The following is an 11,026-nucleotide window of genomic DNA, read 5'->3' on the forward strand; positions in this document are numbered from 1 at the left end:
GGCCTGGACAATATTCAGGCTGGGACTGAAAAGTGGCTAGTAACAAGAGAGTGTCTAACCACCGCCCCTTGACATTCAATGGAATTACCATCGTTGAATCCCCCAACAGCAACATCCTTGAGTTCACATATGGCCAGAAATGTAACTGGACCAGCCACATAAATACTGTAGCAAAAATAGCAGGTCAGAGGCTAGGTTTTCTGTGGCGAGTGTCTCATCTTGTGACACCACAAAGCCTTTCCACCATTTACAATACATAAGTCAGGAGTGTGATGGAATACTCTCCATTTGTCTGGATGAGTGCAGCTCCTACAGCACTCAAGAAGCTTGACACCATCCAGGACAAAGCAGCCCGCTTGATTGGTACCCCATCCACCAACTTAAAGATTCATTCCCTCCACCACCGGCGCACCTTGACTGCAGTGTGTACCATCTACAAGATGCACTGCAGCAACTCGCCAAGGCTTCTTCAGCAGCATCTCCCAAGCTTGCGACCTCTACAACCTAGAATAACAAGGGCAGCAGGCACATGGGAACACCAACACCTCCAAATCACACACGCTGACTTGGAAATAGATCGCCGTTAATTCATCATCTCTGGAAATCTACAACACCCCAAAACCATAACAGCAGTGTGGGCTGCAGAGGCTCACCACCGCCTTCTCAAGGCCAATTGGTGATGAGCCATAAATGATGGCATTGCCTGCGATGCCCACATCTCGTGATTGAATAAGAAAAACTGGAAACAAAACAGCTCCCAGCATAGCTCGGCTGGGGCACAGCAGAATCCAATCCAATGCCAATCCAGGTTACCCCGCTCCTTGCTTCCATATTTGCACTAGTTCAGCTACGTTCCCCGAGGAGTCTAGAATTGTACCCACAGGCGATGGTGAGACCGACCGTGTGGTTCAGATGAGGACAGAAAACAGAGAGTGGGACCAAATGGGTCATTTAATGGTTGGCAGTGTTAGATTCGAATTCGGAGAAACTCTAGACTGAAACGGAATTGAGAATAAAGTAAAAGTTTTTTTAGTAAATAGCTAGAAAGCTTGTGCACAAGGGAGAGAGGCTGATCTCCCCAGAATCGAACCGTTCCTCTCAACGAAATACAATCTACAATCCTTGATGTACCTTTCGATAGGTAACGCCCATTAGGTTGCAAAAGTAAGTGTACACATACAAACAGCGTCACTACTGTCACTCCCTTCTTGGTTGGCGTGATTCGTCACTCAATGTCGGGAGCTGCCCTGAAGTGTTCTGACATACAGCATAACATCTAGTTTCCAGCTTCTGTGAGCAAGGTCGCTTAATTCTTGAGATGATAAACAATGTCCGCTTTTGGTTGTGAGCAGATATTACAAAGGAAGATAAGGTGTTTGAGAGAGAGATATCAATGGCCGACTCCCTCTGAAGTTCAGTTCCCCTTATCTATCAGAAGGCCAGCTGCATTAAACACTGCTTCTGTAACACTGATAACAACAAAGACAGAGACTAAGAATCTAGTAAATATTTTATTCCTACAGTACTTGGTTAATATGATGGTCAAGTATCCCATCATGCTTCGCAGCTACCTAAATGCTACATGTTCATTTTATATATATTTCCTAATACGTTAAGCTAAAAATCCTTTGAATGGTTTCTAGTACTACAGCCCTCCCTACAGCTTTGGTTAATATATTTAAAGACTGGAGGATTCAGGCTTTGATTCACAGGCCAATTTTTGCAATCCAACAGCAGGCTGTTGTTAATTGTTGGGTGCCACAAAGATCAATGCTGGGGCCTCAGCAATTTACAAGCTATATCAAAGACTTAGATGAATGACCAAGTGTAATGTATCGAAGTTTGCTGATGATACAAAGCTACGTGTGAAAATGAGCTGCAAGGTGGACACAAAGATCCGGCAAAGGGATATAGACAGGTTAAGTGAGTGGGCAAGAAGGTTGCAGATGGGGTGTAATGTGAGGAAGCGTGAGGTTATTCAGTTTGGTAGGTAGAAAGGAAAAAATATTTTTTTTAATGTTGAGAAACTTTTAAATGTTGGTGTTAAGAGGGATTTGGCTGTCCTTGTACACGAAACACAGAAAGTTAACAGGCAGTTAAAGCAAACAATTAGGAAGGCAAATGGTATGTTGGCATTTATTGCAAGTATATTAGTAAGGAAGTCTTGCTGCAATTGTACAAGGCTTTGGTGAGGTCACACCTGGAGTAATGTGTACAGTTTTGATCTCCGAACCTATGGAAGGATGCACTTCCCTTCGAGCGGGTGTAACGAAGGTTCACTAGATTGATTCCTTTGATGAGGGGGATTGTCCACTAAGGAGAAGTTGAGTAGATTGGGCCTATACTCTCTAGAGTTTAGAAGAATGAGAGGTGATCCCATTGAAACCTGCAAAATTTTGAAGGGGATTGACAGGGTAGACGCTGAGAGGTTGTTCCCTCTGTCTGAAGAGTCTGGAACTAGGTGTCATAAGAGAGTAACTATGACTCTCTTAAGGGTCTTCCTTGAGTTGGTCAGCCTGTGGCTACATTAGGCGTTGAGGGGGAATATCCCTCCCCCCTCGACTCCCGAAAATGTTTTCAGGGTTACTAGTAACAGCGAGAATCTGGGGCTCTATATCACTGTGAGTTGTACCTCCACGTGGTCCCGCTGGGCAACACTTAGGTGTTGGCTGAAGCAACTGGCCGAGAACCTCATTCGGTGGGATGCAACCAAACCTTTCAACCTCTTCGGATGTAGAATTCCGATACCTTTGAGGACCTTCGAGGATCTCAGGCTGGTTATTCCACCGATTGTTGTTAGCCGGTGTTCGCAAACGTAGCTGCGGTAATCTTGCAGATATCTACGCCGCAGTGAGTCGTACCTCTGGGGTCCCACCAGCTGCCTGTGAGGGCAGCTAAACCGACTGGCCGAGAAATCTGCTAAATAGGCTGGATTGCAACTGATGTTGTAATAGCCACGGTGCCTTTGAGTGGTGGGCCGTGTGCGGGTCGTACCATTCGTGGTCCAGTCGGCGCTTTAAGCCTAATCGACTCTAAAATAACTCAAATCGGTTGGCGGCAACCATTTCCCCGTAGGAGGGGCCAAGGAAAAATTATTTTGACTCATTGGAGTCAACTGTGTAGAGGATTCAGTCTAATGCCTCAAGAGTCAGTTCGGTCCTACCCGGCTGAAGGTTCCGCCATTTACAACTTATAGGCGTGAATAATGTCATATACTTTGTTACCAACCTAGGACTTTTGGATCAGAGTCAAAGGCCAGTCAACGCCGTCGACGCCTGGCATAGCGACCCCGGGATGTTAGTTCCAAAGTTGACGATATCGATTAGGGCGGAGGACTGACACCGCTGATTTGGTAAAGTGTTTGTCAAATCCTATGACTGCCCGAGAATTAACTGCCGGGCCCTACGGGTGGGGTATGGCAACCAAGTGGATTCCACACGGGGGTGTGAATATAATAGTTGATGTTGTTTGAAGTGATTGGTTTGTTTGCGGTGTATTGCTTTGTAAATTTACACATCAGATGATGAGGGATGACCATCATACTGAACGGTACTGGCTCAGTTCACTTACCTCGGTGGGGCTTTCACGCTTGGTGGATATGTATGGCCGTTGCAAGACCAGCCTAGTCCCTATAAGATCCTGGTTCTGCCGGCCACTTTGGCTGTGGCTAGCTGATGGATTTTTGCAACGTGGACGAGCCACGTTAATACTCGAAACAGACACTCACAATGGGTTTCCCATGAGTGTAACCAAAGATAAGGAGTCGGCAATTTAGGACTGAGATGAGGAGAAATTTCTTCACTCAGAGTGTTGTGAATCTTTGGAATACTCTACCCCAGGGGGCTGTGGATGCTCATTCGTTGAGTATATTCAAGGCTGAGAGAGGTAGATTTTCCGAATCTAAGAGAATCAAGGGATATTGGGATCGGGCAGGAGAGTGGAATTGTGGCCCACGATCAGACATGATCTTCTATAATGATGGAGCAGGCTCGAGGTGCCGATGGCCTACTTCTGCTCCTACTTCTTATGTTCTTATAAGGTATTTCTCTTCCCCCTTTCACCCCGTGTCCCTCTTTCCTGGAACAGGATGTGGCATTCCCAGCTAACTCTCTCTTACTCTTCATCGCCCTCTGTGTCTCTCTCCCTCTCACCCTCTATGCAACTCACTCTGTATGTCTCTCTTTCCCATTTGGTCCATCTCTGTCTGTCTGTCTCTCTCTTCATCTCACGCCCTCTGACCCTTTCTCTTTACTCCTCTTTTTCTCTCTCTCTCTCTTCTCTCTCTCACTCTGTCTCGTTCTGTCTCACTCTCACTCTGACTGGTCTATGCGGTGAGTATTGACAGGACAGTGGACAGGAAGGTAGTGCCGGCGTTGTCCATGTTGGCGATCACCTCTGTGGGATGAGGTCACTTCCTGTGAGTCGCACTGAGCCTTAATTCCCCGTACACTTGTCGGACCTGAAATTCTAACACCGCCCACCCGCCCCCCCTTCATTTCTTTCCAGCTCGCCATTTCTTTCCCTCGTCTCCCATTTAGTTCCCTGGTCTCCCATTTCTTTCCCAATTGCAACATTCCTTTCCCACTTCTCCCCCTGTCATTCCTACATCTGCACACTTGTGCTGCTGGGAGGGTTCAAACTAATTTGTCAGGGAGATGGGCACCAGGCTGATACATTAGGGGAGGAGGAACAAGGTGTACAGAGGACAGGGAGAGGCGAGTAGCAGTGGGTAAAGAATAGTTCAGAAATAGGAGTGATCAGACTGGAGGGTAAATGCGAGGCAGGCTAAGATGGGTTTGGAGTGCATGTACATAAATACACGGCGTCTGGTAAATAATGTTGGTGAGCTGCAGGCACAAGTCCCCACATGCGACTATGGTATAGTGGCAATAACAGAGACCTGGATCAAAGATGGGGAGGATTGAGAACTTAATATTCCTGGCTACAAGGTATTCAGGAAAGTTAGGGAAGCATAGAAAGGAGGGTGTGTAGCAGTATTAATGAAAGTAACTATTACAGCACTGGAAAGGGATGAGGTAGTTGAGGGGCCAAAGACAGAATCTATTTGGTTAGAATTAAGGAACAGTAGAGGAGATATTACACTTCTCGGTGTACACTATAGACTAACAAATAGTGGGAAGGAGATATAGGAGCAAATTTGCAGGCAAATTACTGAAAGATGCTAGAACTACACAGTAGTGATAACGGGGGATTTCAATTATCCTAATATAGACTGAGATTAGAGTCATAGGCCTAGAAATTCAGTATCACCACGTTTGGGGTGCTATAGTTGAGCGTGCGCTAAATTTAACACCCTGCGCAAATTATCGCCACCTTCAGCGAAATTGACTTGCTTCGCCCCAAGAGGTTGTTGGTGCGCTAAATCAGGCGCTGCACGACTATCCTAAGGTGCTAAGCCGGAGAGGCAAGGCGCTACCACCGAGGGCGGGCACAGCGCAGGTGCGGCCAGTTAGCGATTGCAGGCATACACGCTGGCGCCGGTGACCTCTTAAAGGGGGAGGGTCGATTTGGCTTGCAGCCACGCCCTGCACATTTCAGCCCTGATTCTCGATATGGACTGACCTGCTGCGACATTCTTAGGACAACAAACATGGAGAGGGCCAGGGAGCGGGTGCAGCGGTTTACTGAGGGGGCGCTGAACGTGCTGGATGGTGCAGTGGAGCGCAGCTGGCAGATCCTCTTTCCGGACAGTGGCAGGAGGCCGCTGCCCAATGAGTACCGAGAAGTTTGGAGGGAGGTGGCGCACAGAGTGACCTCCAGAGCATGGTGCCTAGGACCCCGACGCAATGCAGGAAGAAGTTCAACGACCTCACTCGGGTTGTCAGGGTGAGTTCCCTTTCCAGTATCCTCTTCATCCCTGCATGTGCACCTCACTTTATGGCCAAAGTGTCCTGAAAGCCCCAAAGCCCAGCCCTCATCCAACACCTATAGGCCTCTCATGAAACTCACATGTACATTCGCCACTTCAAACACTGTAAGGGCTATTCGACCATGGGAGGCAGTGCAGCCAAGATCAGGGCATCACACTGTAAGGGCTATTCGACCATGGGAGGCAGTGCAGCCAAGATCAGGGCTTCACACTTTAAAGACTATTCGACCATGGGAGGCAGTGCAGCCAAGATCAGGGCTTCAAAATGTAAGGGCTATTCGACCATGGGAGGCAGTGCAGCCAAGATCAGGGCTTCACACTGTTCTCAGAGCCTGTCCTTTCTCTTGCAGGGCAAGCTGGCCCATAACAGGAGGCAGAAGCAGCGGACCGGGGGAGGCCATGCTGAACTTAAGGACCTGAGCCATCTGGAGCAGCATGTCGAGCGGATTATGGCAGGCCGGCTGAGTGGCCCCGTCGCCTCTGGAGACACCGGCCCCATTCTGGACAGCGATGGTAAGGTCATCACCTTTTTGTCCTCTCTCTTTCCACTTGTGCCTCACACCAGCATCCTTTGCCACTATCGAACCAATGCAGTGCATTCCAGCACTCATGCCTCCCTTGCTGCCGCCCTGTCCTCGCGCTAAAGCAACTCTTGTACCTGCCTGCTTTCAGATGCTTAATCGCCAGGTGAGGAGGCGGGCCCTCAAGCTGCCAGTGGGACTGATTCAGAAGGCAAGGAGGAGGAAGAGGAAGCCAGAACATCAGTGCCACCCTCAGCCGAGGCAGGCCATGACCATAATGGGGACACGTCTTCCCTGGAGGGGAGCAGGTGGGAAGGGTCTGAGGAGGGTGAAGCTCCGGGGCCCAGCGGGCTGCAGCAATGCAGGGGGGTAGGGAACCTCAGCGGCCTTCTCCTCGGAGGGAGAGTGTGGCATCCAGTCCTGCTACAGTGAGCGCAGAGGAGATGCGGCTCCTTGCTGAAATGGGTGCCAAGGCAGAGCAGAGGCACAGTGAGCTCATGGCTGCAGTGGCAAGGATGCCTGACTCCATAGAGTCACTGGCAAGGAGTGTACAGGAATTCGGGGCAGCACAGGCAAGAAATCTGCAAGACTTCAGTGCAGCACAGGCGGTTTCCAGCCAAGTGCTTATTCGTGCCATGCAGTCACTGGCTGGTCTGATGCAGACACAGATCAGGGCCACATGAGCACTAACTGCTGCCACCCTCGCTAGATCCGGCAGCATTAGCCGGGACCCTCACTGCGCCGCAGCACGCCAGCAGACTGTGCTTCAGCAGATTGCTGTGCATGCTTCAGTGCTGCCCCGTGTGAGTGCCAGTGTCTCGTCCGACCAGGGAGTGCCTGTGCTCTGTCAGGTTGGCAGCATTCCTGCTGCCAACACTGTCACTCCTCCACTGCAGCTGCCACCACCCGTAGGACAGACTGCTGCCGCCCATGCAGAGTTGGAGCAGTCAGCAGCCGGGCCCTCCAGGCCCAGAGCTGGTCCAGGCCGTCCCCCAAGGGCATCTGCCAACTCACAATCAGACACAGAGCAGCCTTCCCCCAGCCTTGCTGCAGCTACTGGGGTCACATTGCGGAGGAGCAGCAAGGTGGGAAGGGGCCAATCGCGCAAGCAGGAGAGAACGTAGGAGCTGTTGCAAAATGCTGTTTTTTTTGTGAAGGCCTAGGATCATGGTCATTTTTGGTTAAATCTTTTGTTCATTGTCTCCAGGTGGTGAGAGCCAGTTATGTGTTTGACTGTTTTTTTCGGGGTTTCTATGTTTCTGTTTGTCATGCGGGAAGGGCACAGAGCTTGTTGAATAAGAAATTGTCTTTATTCAGATTGTGCATGTTTGCTCTTTGAACTATTTGTTGCCTTGACCAGCTCAGGGTTTGCTGGCACAAGCCATTCCCTCAGAGGGGGCCTAGAACCGTCTTGCAATAAGACGCTGACGGACGGCCCATGCACTTTGTGCCTCCCTCCCGTCTTGGTGCTCCTCCTCCTCCTCCTCCTCTGGTGGTGCTCCAATGTCTGCTGACAGTGGCTGAGTCCTGAGGATAGCCAGGTTGTGCAGCATGCAGCACACTACTACGAAATGGGAGTCTCGCTCAGGCGAGTACTGAAGGGCTCCCTCAGAATGGTCCAGACAGCAGAACCGTTGCTTTAGCACGCCGATTGCGTGCTCAATGATGTTCCTGGTCGCTTGATGGCTGTCATTGTATCGTTTTTCAGCAGGGGTGCTGGGCGCACAGAGTGGGGTCATCAGCCAGGTACACAAAGGACAGCCCTTGTCCCTGAGAAGCCAGCCTCCTGGGTGAGCCGGGGCTTCAAACAGGTCTGCAACAGAAATCTGGCACAGGATGAAGGTTTCGTGGCTGCTGCCTGGAAAGCGGGCATTGACAGCTAGTATTAGCTGTCTGTGGTCACACAACAACTGCACATTCAATGAATCGAACCCCTTCCAGTTGCGGTATTCCTCAGCATTCTCTAGAGGCGCCCACAAAGCCTCATGCGTGCAGTCAATGGCGCCCTGGACCATGGGGTTGCCCGGGATTGATGCAAATCCCATTGCACGCTCTTGCTGCTTGATCAGGGAGATGGGGAAGGAAATGTACTGACGTCTCCTGTTGAAGAGGGCATTGGTGACTTGGCGGATGCAGCAATGCACCGCGAACTGGGAGAGATTGGCAATGTCCCCAGTAGCGGATTGGAAGGAGCCAGTGGCATAGAAGTTGAGAGCCACTGTCAACTTCACTGCCACCGACAGAGACGTCCTGCTCCTCAGCTGAGGCTGCAGATCTCTCTGAAACAGGTGGCAGAGCTCAGTGACCACCTCCCTTCTGAATTGAAGGCTCCAAATGCACTGCTCCTCAGACATGTTGAGGTATGAGAACTACTGGCGGAATACCCTGGGAGGGTAAGGCCTCTTGTGCCGACGCCTCTTGTCCCTCCTCCGTCTGGTCATGATTGGCACTCTCTCTCAGCGTCTCTGAGCCCTCTCAATGCAATGGAGAAACGCAACGTTTGAACCCATTGCAGCCCCCATAATATTTGGCTACTCAAGGCTGTGGCAGTGAAAAATCAATCCAACTGCAAAGTTCTGGGCTGAAGCTGGAAGTACCTGTGCGAGCGCTGAGTCAATGCAGAAAGCTCTCTCCCTCTGTCTCGCTGCAAATCTCTCTCTCTCTCACACAGGAGTGGTCCAAAAATGGCTACCACTAAGAAGCCAGGAAGAGCCCCCTTTATATAGCGCCCCCGCAGCCCCACAGCGAATGTGTACCGTTCAAGTCAACCAGTCGCTGGGAGTGCCAGGTGCAAAGAAGGGGCGCGCCAGTGAATTTCCAGTTCAGGGCACACCAAGGGCATTGCATGATGAAATGACGTCAGGATCTGCACGCGCAGCTGAGCAGGCATTACGGTTTTGCGCCGCCACTAAATGTATGCTCAATTTCGCGAGAGACGCAGGTCGCGCCATGCCCGGGCGCTAGCCACTTTGCACCCCACTTATTGCTTCCTTAAGACACTAGCGGCTGGTGCTACCAACTGAATTTCTAGGTCATAGAGTTATACAGCAGAGAAAGAGGCCCATCGTGTCTGCGCCGGACATCAAGCCCTGTCTATTCTAATCCCATTTTCCAGTACTTGGCCCATAGCCTTGTATGCTATGGCGTTTCAAGTGCTCATGTAAATGCTTCTTGAATGTTGTGGGGGATCCTGCCTCCACCACCCTTTCAGGCAGTGAGTTCCAGATTCCAACCACCCTCTGGGTGAAAAAGTTTTTTCTCAAATCCAATCTAAACCTCCTGCCCCTTACTTTGAATCTATTGTAACAGTGTAAAGAGCAAAGAGGGAGAGGAATTCCTCAAATTTGCACAAGTGATCTTTCCTGACCAGTCCAACAAGAAAGGAATCAGTGCTGGATCTAGTTCTGGGGCATGAAGTGGGGCAAGTGAAGCATGTTTCAGTGGGGGAGAGGCGAGATTAGGAGAACAGTGATCATAATATCATCAGGTTTAGAATAGTTATGAAAATGGGCGGGGAACGATCACGCACCAAAATACTTAACTGGAGGAGGGCTAATTTCAGGGAGTTATAAAGGGACCTGACCCAGATGCAGTGGAATCGAAGATTGGTCAGCAAAACAGTAATTCAACAATGGGAAAATTTCAAAGAGGAGATAGTTCAGCCAAAGGCTAGACATATGCCCATGAGGGGAACTGAAGGGCCTCCAAGGCTCGAGATCCCTAGATGAAAACAACAAGAGCAACTTGCATTTATATAGCGCCTTTAACTTTTTAAAGTACTTATGTCAGCTTTGGCTCAGTGGACAGCACTTTCGTTTCTTCATTGGCTGTAATGCGCTTTGGGACATCCTGAGGTCGTGACCAGCACGATATAAATGCAAGTCTTTCTTTCTTTAAATGTGGCTCTACCACCCTTTCAGGCAGTGAGTTCCAGATCCCCACCACACTCTGGGTGAAAAAAGTTCTCCTCAACTCCCCTCTAATTCTTCTACAATTACTTTAACTCTATTGGTTATTGACCACACATCTGGGGAAATAGGTCCCTCCTATCCACTCTATCTAGGGAAATAGGTCCCTCCTATCCACTCTATCTAGGGAAATAGGTCCATCCTATCCACTCTATCTAGGGAAATAGGTCCCTCCTACCCACTCTATCGAGGCCCCTCATTTTTTATACACCTTAATTAAATCCCCCCCAGCCCCAAATAAAACAACCCCAGCCTATCCAATCTTTCAGAATGGCTAAAACTCTCCTTTCATTGCAACATCCTTGGAAATCTCCATTGTATTCTCTCCAGTGCAATCACATCTTTCCTGTAATGTGGCGACCAGAACTGTGCGCAGTACTCTAAGCTATGGCCTAATTGGTGTTTTATACAGTTCAAGCATAACCTCCCTGCTCTTATATTCTATGCCACAACTAACAAAGGAAAGTATGTACAGGGCCTTGGTGAGACCACGCCTTGAGTATTGTGTGCAGTTTTGATCGCCTTATCTGAGGAAGGATGTTCTTGCTTTGGAGGGAGTGCAGCGAAGATTCACCAGGCTGATACCTGGGATGGCAGGAATGACGTATGGGGAGAGATTGTGTCGATTGGTCTTATACTCACTGGCG

The sequence above is a fragment of the Somniosus microcephalus genome, unplaced genomic scaffold, assembly GCF_052327205.1.
Source record: "Somniosus microcephalus isolate GS21.2 unplaced genomic scaffold, FLI_Smic_1.0 unresolved_chr3, whole genome shotgun sequence".
Lineage (NCBI taxonomy): Eukaryota > Metazoa > Chordata > Chondrichthyes > Squaliformes > Somniosidae > Somniosus > Somniosus microcephalus.